The sequence below is a fragment of the Drosophila tropicalis genome, unplaced genomic scaffold, assembly GCF_018151085.1.
Source record: "Drosophila tropicalis isolate 14030-0801.00 unplaced genomic scaffold, ASM1815108v1 contig_696, whole genome shotgun sequence".
Taxonomy (NCBI): domain Eukaryota; kingdom Metazoa; phylum Arthropoda; class Insecta; order Diptera; family Drosophilidae; genus Drosophila; species Drosophila tropicalis.
In genome coordinates this window covers 226,031-236,323 of record NW_027173178.1, presented here as the reverse complement: position 1 = coordinate 236,323, position 10,293 = coordinate 226,031, and positions in this window count along the sequence as shown.

The following is a 10,293-nucleotide window of genomic DNA, read 5'->3' as shown; positions in this document are numbered from 1 at the left end:
GCAGAAAACAAAATTTGAACATGTAAAATTATTAATACCAAGGACTGCAAGGGTATACAAACTTCGGCATAGCCGATGTTAGCTTCTTTGATTTTGTTTTTTTGTATTTTTTTCAAAAAAAAAAAAAAAAAACAATCTGCTGCTTTATTGTCTTTATTAAGGCGGAACAAAGTTTGCCGGGTCAGTTCTAGTGTTTTGATAATAATTAAAATGTAATTGTAAATTTACCTTTAAACTTCACGATAAATATTGCGATTATAAGAACTGGTTGAGATAATTAAATTTAATGTGAATGTTATAAATTAAGTACACAAAAGAACGAAAAAAAAAGTTGAGCGAGAGCGCAAAAAAACATGACCGACTTCGATAAGTGGCAATATGTATATGCATTTGTATTAGGTAAATCCTTCAACTAACCACCGAAGGCAAGTTGAGTGCAAATAACAAAGTGCTAAATACTAAACTATTTTCTCTCCGACGTCAACGACGACGACGATGTCGACTCGGATGGCGACGCTGCCAAAAAAGAGGCATCCACAAAGGAAACTAAAAAATTAACTTAACGAGTAAGTTGACTTTATTTTGTTTTTATGGCCGTTTGCAGTTGTTGTTTTCTACATTTATGTGCTGCTTTCTGTATGTGTGTCAGAGTCGGCAGACTTTTTCGCGTGTTTTGGACAAAATTGTTCATGTTGTTGGTAGCTTCCGCAGTCTCAGTCGCAGCAGCAGCAGCACCGCCAAGTTTTATTTAATTTACTTGTAAATTGTTTTGTAATGGATACTTTGCAACAGTATATATAGTAAAAGTGAAATAAATACAAATGAGTCTCCAATTTGTTCTACGCCAAGTTTTTTTTTCTCCCTACGTTTGCAGAGATACTTTAGGGAGCAGGACATTTATGCTGATTTGCAGCAGAATGGTAAAGAACGTAATGGCCGTTTGGTCGATCTGGCCACCTACAATCTGGAATGCAAATCGTTGAGACTTCTCCTGGCTCAGGACATAATAGAGAATTTGGAGTTCCGCTAAACAAGCCCTCGCTAGTTTTTTTCTCACTGAAGGTCGTCAGTACATCTCTATAATGAGATAAATCACCATTTGTAAATATGTAGCAAGTAGACGTGTAAAGTTTTTTTTTTAAAGTCCATTTAAATTTCATGATTTTTCTTTTTTTTGCCAAAATCATATATAGTAATAGATCCAATTCTTTCATTGATTAAAAAAATTTGGATTGGTGAGACTCAAAAACGATAAGAACTAACTTATGATTATTCATACAGATATGATTAAAAAGCTTTTGATATTAGTATTGGGAGCTTTTGATCTGGTGACAAGGGATCAAAATTTTGAATAACTTATTGATTTTTGCTTACTAAGCGTTCTCACGCTTGGAAGATTTTTTGGGGACATTTGTTTATAGGATTTTTGTTTAGTCTCGGTTGCAGTAAACATCCGCTGTTTTCTAGACTAAAGGGGGTCAAGTTATGTGGGTGATTGGAGTGGGAAATTGAGTGATGTGAGTGGATGGAGTGGCGGATATATTACTCCCCCCAACATGTAAAAAATACCCTGTGCTCAGGCGGGAAATACAGGGTATAGAGTTGGAAGTGCTTGCTGTGTTGCAAGTGAGATTTCTTGGGATGGGGACAATTCACGTAAAACGGAATTGTCAAAAGCTGAATCACTTGATTGTACAAAAGTTTCATTCTTAATTTGTGTAATAATTATTTTTTTTGATATTGACTTAAATTTATAGATAAGATATAGGGTTAAACTTATTAGTGTAATTAGTATTGGGAGCTTTTGATCTGGTGACAAGGGATCTAAATTTTGATTGGCCTATTGATTTTTGCTTACTAAGCGTTCTCACGCTTGGAAGATTTTTTGGGGACCTTTGTTTATAGGATTTTTGTTTAGTCTCGGTTGCAGTAAACATCCGCTGTTTTCTAGACTAAAGGGGGTCAAGTTATGTGGGTGATTGGAGTGGGAAATTGAGTGGTGTGAGTGGATGGAGTGGCGGATATATTATTCCACCAACATGTAGAAAATAGCCTGTGCTCAGGCGGGAAATACAGGGTATAGAGTTGGAAGTGCTTGCTGTGTTGCAAGTTAGATTTCCTGGGATGGGGAAAATTCATGTAAAACGGAATTGTCAAAAGCTAAGTCACTTGATTGTACAAAAGTTTCATTCTTAATTTGTGTAATAATTTTTTTTTTTGATATTGACTTAAATTTATAGATAAGATATAGGGTTAAACTTATTAGTGTAATTATAAATGTTGTGGTAGTTATGATATTAAATATTTTGTTATACGCAGTTTTTTCGGAAATGATTTGTTTAGCTTGGATATGAGAGATTGGTTCTAGTTTGGTTACATTGTTTATTACATAAATATTTTGGGTATAATCTTGTAATGTATTTACTATTGATATTTCATTTAACTGCATAGCATAGTCGTATATTTTTTTTATATTATTTCCTTCTATGAATATTTTATTTTGGTTACAATTTTGTTTTGAATTTGTTTTGGGCAAGTTCCAAGTTACGATAATATTGGGTTCTACATAACTAATTGAATTTGTTTTGAACATCTTTGTGTATTTGCATTCTGGTTTTTGTGTAATAATGCCAACTATACACTCATTTATTTCTTGTTTTTTTGTTGATTTTGCATAAATTTTATTATTTTGAATATAGTAAGTTTCTTTAATATTTTCTGTTAAAGTGTTATTATTTTCATCTGGATAGGATATAATTTTGAATAGCGATGTTTTAGATATTTGTCTAGGTATATGCGAAATTATTAATATTTCATTTGTGTCTGATTTTAACCAAGTAGATGTTTTTATGTTTAAAAGTTTTTCTGTATTTATGTTAAATATTTCTTGATGGTTTAAAAGTTTTAGATTAAATATTCCTAGTCTTGTCAACTGCATTCCTAACTCCATGTCTTCTATGTATTCTGTAAAATGCTCCAAGTTAAACATTAGTATATTTAATTTTTTGTCTGCATCCTGTTGAATAGTAAGATTATTTATGAGTTCTATATTTTTGTTGACAGCTTCAGTGATATGATTAAGTTCATTATTTTGAGCGCTATTTGCTGATAGACTATCAATTTTTTGTTCAAGTTCTTCTTTATCGTATTGGTCTAAGGTGCCGAAAAGATATTTATGTGCTGTGCCTATTATGTTAATAATTCCTCGCTTATTTCTCTTTATTATTTTTATGCCGTTCATTTCGCGATCTAATTTCTCTCTCCAAAACTGCTGTGCATAATATTGACAATTCTTCCATCGATCAATCAGAGTAACTTTAGCCAATTCCGGACCAGGAGGTGCTAAAGGCGCTTCAACCATCAGAAAGTGACCGGGTGTTAATACCATTAAATCGTCAGGATCATTTGATAGGGGACATAAGTCCTCGCTTATTTCTCTTTGTTATTTTTATGCCGTTCATTTCGCGATTTAATTTTTCGACTAAATACTGAATGTGGACTATGTTCTTATATGGTTCTGAATGCTCAACCAAGTTGTTGTAAGTGGTTTGTATGTTGGTTAAATTTACAGTTAAATAATGATATTCGAAATTTAAGGGTAAATCCATGGTTCCTGTTTTGAATACAAGATATCCATTAGGTGCCTTTATGGGATTAATTTCAATGCTTTGATTATGCGTCGAGTGTACCATTGATAAGAGTAGAAATAGTAATGTTGATATCTCTGAAATTAATTAGTATATTTACTTTGATGAGTTTTCTTTTTCTTTTTGAATTTCGATTTGTAGTGTGTTGTTTGTCTACCTCGGTTTGTTTCAATATAATGTTTGTCGTCAACTTGGGTAATTTCACCTGTCTTCTTAAAGGGTGTTGTCGTTTTCGATCTAACTAAAGGGGCTTTTTTATACTGTGTATTTATTTCAAAATCGTTCCTATTTTCATTTAATTTATCAATTTGTTTTGCTTTGTTAGCTTGTGTATTAAAAAGAGGTGTGCCTGCATAAATAAAGATATCTGCTGGTGTTCTGTTTGTCGTTCGATGTTTGGTTTTATGGTTAAATGTGTAAGGGATAGTTTAAAATTTAGTTTGTTTGTCTTCTATACTAGATTCTGCATTAATAACTCATAGCTTTTCGTTTACAGTCCTCTGGAATCTTTCCACGTCTGAAACATCATTTTTGCTTGATGTTATACTTATACTTCTGATTGTAGCCAATTTTGAAGTGCTATGAAAATGAAGGCTGAGTCCTTATCTGCTTTGATTTCTAAGGGTTTAGCCATATCGTTAAAGATTTTTGTGATTGCCCTTTTTTGTTTCAAGCCAATCTCGACTTTTAACTTCGATTAAAGTCGCGTACTTTGAATAAATATCTATACATGATAAAAATTGTTGATTGTCGATTAAATAGCAATCCATCATTTCTCTAGCGTTAAATATCTCTGGGGGGATTTCAAAAGATAATTTGGTATTTCGGTTTTCTTATTTTGATAAATTGCAAATAAATCATTAATGAAGTTTTGAATTAATTTTTGATAGTCTATGTTGGCTAACGGCTGCGCCCTTGCGGAGCCCCAAACTGCTCACTTTATATGATGCGGCCTTCGGATGATTTCCAACCGAGGCGGCTTCGAGGCACTTGCGATTGGGAAGGAATGAGATGACCAGGATGACTTCAATTCAGATGCTTTATTTTCTTAACCTAAAATATAGTACAATTGTCGGCGGGCACAAAAGGTGCAACCGCATCGAACGATAGTTATTTCAAGAGTAAAAATCAAGTACAGCAAACCACGCTGTCTTTTACAAAATTCAAAGTTCTGGAAATTTCCATAGAAAAATAAGAAAGAAAGAATTGAAGTAACGGATCTCCAAGTTTGTCACTTCAAAGTAACTTGCGCTGTTCTTGGTCTCTCTCCCTCTCTCTCTTCTTTCGTTTTCTCTTTTAGCAAAGAGAGTCTGGCTTCAGTTGGAGCCCAAACATTCTCCCCCCTTTGATGATGATGATCTTCATCATCAAACTCACGTACGAAAGACTCCTGCGAAAAGAAAACTGAAACGAGAAAGTAACAATTTAACGCTTAGGTGTAGGATTGGTGTCATTCTCTATCCAATTCTCCTGAATTGGCAATGGACAGAGTTTGGCTACCGGTCGTTTCATGAGTCCCTTGACTGTTTTCAAAGTCACCACTCTCACTAGTCCATCGGGTCCTGCATGTGTCTCCATAACCCGACCTAGAGGCCATTGATTAGAAGGGAATCGCTCGTCCCTGATGAGCACTATGCATCCAACTGTTAGATTTTCCTTGGTCTGCAGCCATTTTGGTCTCCTTTGTAATCGTGATAAATATTCCGAGTTCCATCTTCTCCAAAACTGCTGTGCATAATATTGACAATTCTTCCATCGATCAATCAGAGTAACTTTAGCCCATTCCGGACCAGGAGGTGCTAAAGGCGCTTCACCCATCAGAAAGTGACCGGGTGTTAATACCATTAAATCGTCAGGATCATTTGATAGGGGACATAACGGTCTTGAATTTAAACAAGACTCAATCTGTGCCAACACAGTTCCCATTTCCCCGAATGTTAAAACTTGTTCTCCGAGAGTTCTCTTCAGATGATACTTCATGGACTTCACTCCAGCCTCCCACAATCCACCAAAGTGTGGCGCTGATGGTGGGTTGAAATGCTATTTATTCCTTTTCTCAATAATGTTGGCGCAATATGTTTCGTAATGTACGAACAATATGCCAGTTTGTCCACTTGCAATTTTTTGTTGGTTCCAATAAAATTAGTACCGCAGTCACTATAAACGTCTGTGCATAGGCCACGCCTGCCAATGAAACGGTTAAATGCTCCTATAAACGCATCTGAGGTCAGATCTCCAACTGGTTTCAAATGAATGGCCTAGACATACGAACACAGCAATACATCCCTTCTGGGATACGCGTCCTCTTCCTTTGCAGGGCGAAATATTTACGGGTCGGATTTACTCCAACGGATGAGAATGCTATAGAAGGACGTATCCGTACTGCTGGTAACATTCCCATTTTCTGACCTGCAAATTGAGGCTTCATCTTAAAACATGTGATACATTTATGAATTCCAAACCGAACTGCATTGCATCCATTAACAATCCAGAATTTCTTCCTTATAAAATTCTGCATAGTGAGGTTCCACCATGCAAGGTGCAAATATGACTGTAATATATGTGGGACTGTTAGTGCAATCCCACTTTTTCCTCCCGAATTTCTAGGCCGTTTTTACTCACAATCAATCAGTTTTATTCAACATTATTTCTTTATACATTTATCACTTAATTACCACATAACTACACTCTTCTTATTCGAGCAGCCACGAGGAACACAACCGGTCGACACAACTTGACGCCATAAAACTCTTTTCTCAATTGATATCGATGGTTTGTCATCGATATCGTTGATAAACTTTAAATTATGCACCTCTGAACTGGTTCAGTACAATCGACCACTTCTCGACCCATTCCCACATTCGGCCGGACTGACTTATCATTCGCCTCGAATGTTGAATCGTCTGATGAATTCACTTGACCATTCCACGACTTCATATACTCTGCGACAGTTGAGGTTTTCCCAGGACCTTCGTGATCTCCTACCTTTTCTACGTCATAGCGTCCATGAGACTTAACTTGCACCACCCTATATGGTCAAAAATATTTAGCCTTAATTTTTAATCCTAAACCATATTGCGTTCGCTTAATTGCTATCAAATCATTGATTTTATACTCAACTACCTTTTTGCGTTTTTTGTTATAACTTTTACGATTCTCCTCTTGGATTCTCTCAATATTATGCTGAGCTTCCTGACGAACGTTAGTGCGTTCAATTTCTAGCTCTTCTATGGCTTCCTCTTCCAAAAGTTCTTGTAACTCAGGGAAACTATTAGTCCTCATCTCAACCCCGGTTAATAATTTAAATGGCGACACTTTTGTGCTTCTAGGAGGGGTACTATTGATTGCTTGCTGCACTCTTTCAACGTACCTATACCACATAGTCGGTTGTTCATAACAAAGTTTTGTTAGCATAGGAATAATTATCTTATGGATACGTTCAACTTGACCATTTCCCCTAGGTACTCCGGTAGCTATCATTAAATGCTGAATGTTTTGCTCTTTACAATAATCTCCGAACTGGTGAGAAACAAATGCTGCACCTCTATCTGATATAATACGCCCTGGATTTCCAAAAACTGATGCTTGACGCCTAAGTCTATCTACTACCGCTTCTGATGCCGTATTTTTTGTTGGATAGAGCCACACAAATTTCAAAAACGCGTCGACAACTACAAATAGATAGTTATAACTCTTCGCTGTCGGATCCATAGGTCCTACATGATCAACATAATAAGTCCCTAAAGGTTTAACTTCTTTACTTATTGGAGCTAAGAAACCTTCCTTCTTGCCTGCTTTACCTTCCGAAACAATGCATTCGATACAATTTTTTACAATCTCAGAGGCCTTTTGGAACAACTTCGGTATGTAAAACTTTCTCTCAACTTCCTCTTGAGTTCTTTTTGGCCGAAAAATTACCCTTTCTATGTGCAATCTTAATTAATTCCTCTTCCATAAGTGATGGGACTACAATTAAATCCTTAATGGGATCCTTGTACAAAACACCGTTTTTTATAAAGAAATCTTCATAAGTCTGATGCTCTAAAACAGCTGTCACTGCCCTAATCCAATCATCACTAGCTTGAGCTATTTTAAGTCTGTGATGCATTGAATCCTCTAACATTAAACACGACATACGACTTAGAGCATCTACATGCTTCATTTTACTGCCACTTCTATGTTCAATTTCATACTTGAATTCTTGAAGAAATAAAGCCCAACGCGAAACTCTTACTGGAATGTTTTTTTTTTCATTGTCATTGAAAGAGCATTGCAATCTGTTATGATTTTGAATTCTATTCCTAGTAAATATACGCGCCACTTCTTCAACGCCTCCACTATTGCTAACACTTCCAATTCGTATGAGTGATATTTTTCTTCCGCAGGCTTGGTTTTCCGGCTGAGATATTGTACTGGATGGAATAACTGATCATCGCTATCTTTTTGTAGAAGAACTCCTCCGTAACCAAACATGGACGCATCAGTGCGTACTTCAGTTACTGCCTTTGGGTTATACAATCGTAAAACTGGTGCGCTAATCAAGGCTGCCTTTAGCTGTTCAAATGCGATTTGATGATCGTCACCGAAGACAAACATTGCATCTTTTCTTAACAAGTCTGACAGTGGTTTCGCTATCAATGCGTAAGACTCTATGAAACGACGAAAATATGAAGTTAGCCCAAGAAACCTTTGTACACTCTTGTAATTCTGTGGTTTTGGGTAATTTTTCACCGCCTGTGTTTTTGCTTTAGCAGGCCTTATAGAACCCTTTTCGACAATGTTCTCTTACAATCTTAGCATTCAGACGTCTATAATCACAGCAAAGTCTTTTTCCTCCATCCTTTTTTGGAACAAGAACTATAGCAGACGCATATTCTGATGTACTTGGTTGAATGATACCCTCGGCTAACCATTATTCTACTGTTGAGTCCACGATACCTTTATCAACGAAAGATAAACGCCTCGGCCGTTCGTATACTGGGCATTCGTCACTTAATAATATTTTCATTTCGACTGGACTCTTCTTTGAAGACTGTGGTACATAACTGTGAATAAGCTGCTTGACTTCTTTGACGTCCGATTTAGTTAAATGGCACAAATCTATTTCACTCTTTTCTTCTTCAGCTAATAAACACAAACACTCAAATTCCTGTAACATACCCTTCGGAGTTTTCACTTCTTCATTGTGTACAGTTTCTTTTGCTTCTGTGTTTGGCATCACTTCTTCTTCTCTAGGCTTAAAAGTAACATTTCCTTTTGTGATAACCAAATTAGCTAATTCTAAAATGTTGTTTCCAATCACTACTTCGTAGTCAATATCCTCTTTTCTATAAACGTGGAACGTTAAGGGCCATTGAAGACCATCAATAGTCACCTGCGCTTTAAAACTACCAATAGTATTTAGCTCACTTTTACACACTCCCAATAAACGGTTTCGTTCATCATTTAATTCTATACCATGAAGTTTTCTGATAATATCATCTCTTATTAAACATAGATCACATCCTGTATCTATGAGTGCTGATATTGATTTGAAAATAGCTTTTCCTTTTACATTGATTTCTTTTGACATTGTACTAGCCCTACTGTATTCGTTTTTAGTATCTAATTTACGTGTCGGGCATACTGATGCTTTATCTGATCGCATTTAAAGCACTTAATCTTCGGACACTCACTCATCAAATGAGATACTTCGCCACACTTATAGCATTTTCTCGGTTGTTTAGATATTTCCGCTTTTTTATCATCCTTATCATTATGAATTCTATTTCTATTTACCACTTGAGGGTGACCAAAGTAAACCTTTTCGTAAATTGTAATCTGTTCCTTCAGCTGAATGACTGTCTTTGCCTAATACAAGTTACTTTTGTTAGCTTTTGAATCAGGTATTCCTTCTATGAAATATTCTATAAGACTAGCTTCATCTAAATTTATGGAACTGCCAATTTCCCTCAGACTATAAAGGTACTCACGAAAATCTTCATTTGGGCGTTTACGTCTATTTCGCAACAATTTATGTACTTCAATTGCTGATACTTCTGCGCCGAACTCGCTTAACAAAATTCTTTTTAATGCTATCCAATCAGTCACTCCTCGCTCACTACGCACAAAAACTTTTGGTGCACCTTTTAATAATTGCTTCGCATAGATAAATTTCTGTAAAGAGTTTCATTGAACTGCTTCTGCATTATCTTTAAAATCCCGTAACCAATTTTCTATAGACGGTTCACCTGACCCATTGAACGAAGAAAGAGAATCCTCAATGTCGCGCAAAGTAAAATTATTTCTAACTACAGTTGGTGCCGTAAACTGAAATGATCCCGCATCATCACTTTCGGATTCAACCTCGACTTCGTCAGCCACCAAACCGAAATGTTCGAGAAGACGATCTTGCAACGATTGCTTTCTACCAGTTATTGCCAAATTCAAACTGGCTAACTTTGCTTTGAGCTCACTTACATTTAAACTTAATACTTCGTCTCTATTCATTTTGTATTCGTCGTAGCTTACTCGTTACAGCTGAAATTTCAATATATTTTACAAAAGTATAATCTTACTCTATTGTTAGTAATTTATTTCTCTTCTTTTAGCAATTTCAAAATATAATTATTTCTCTTTTAACATTTACTTTTCTTTTAATTCCAAA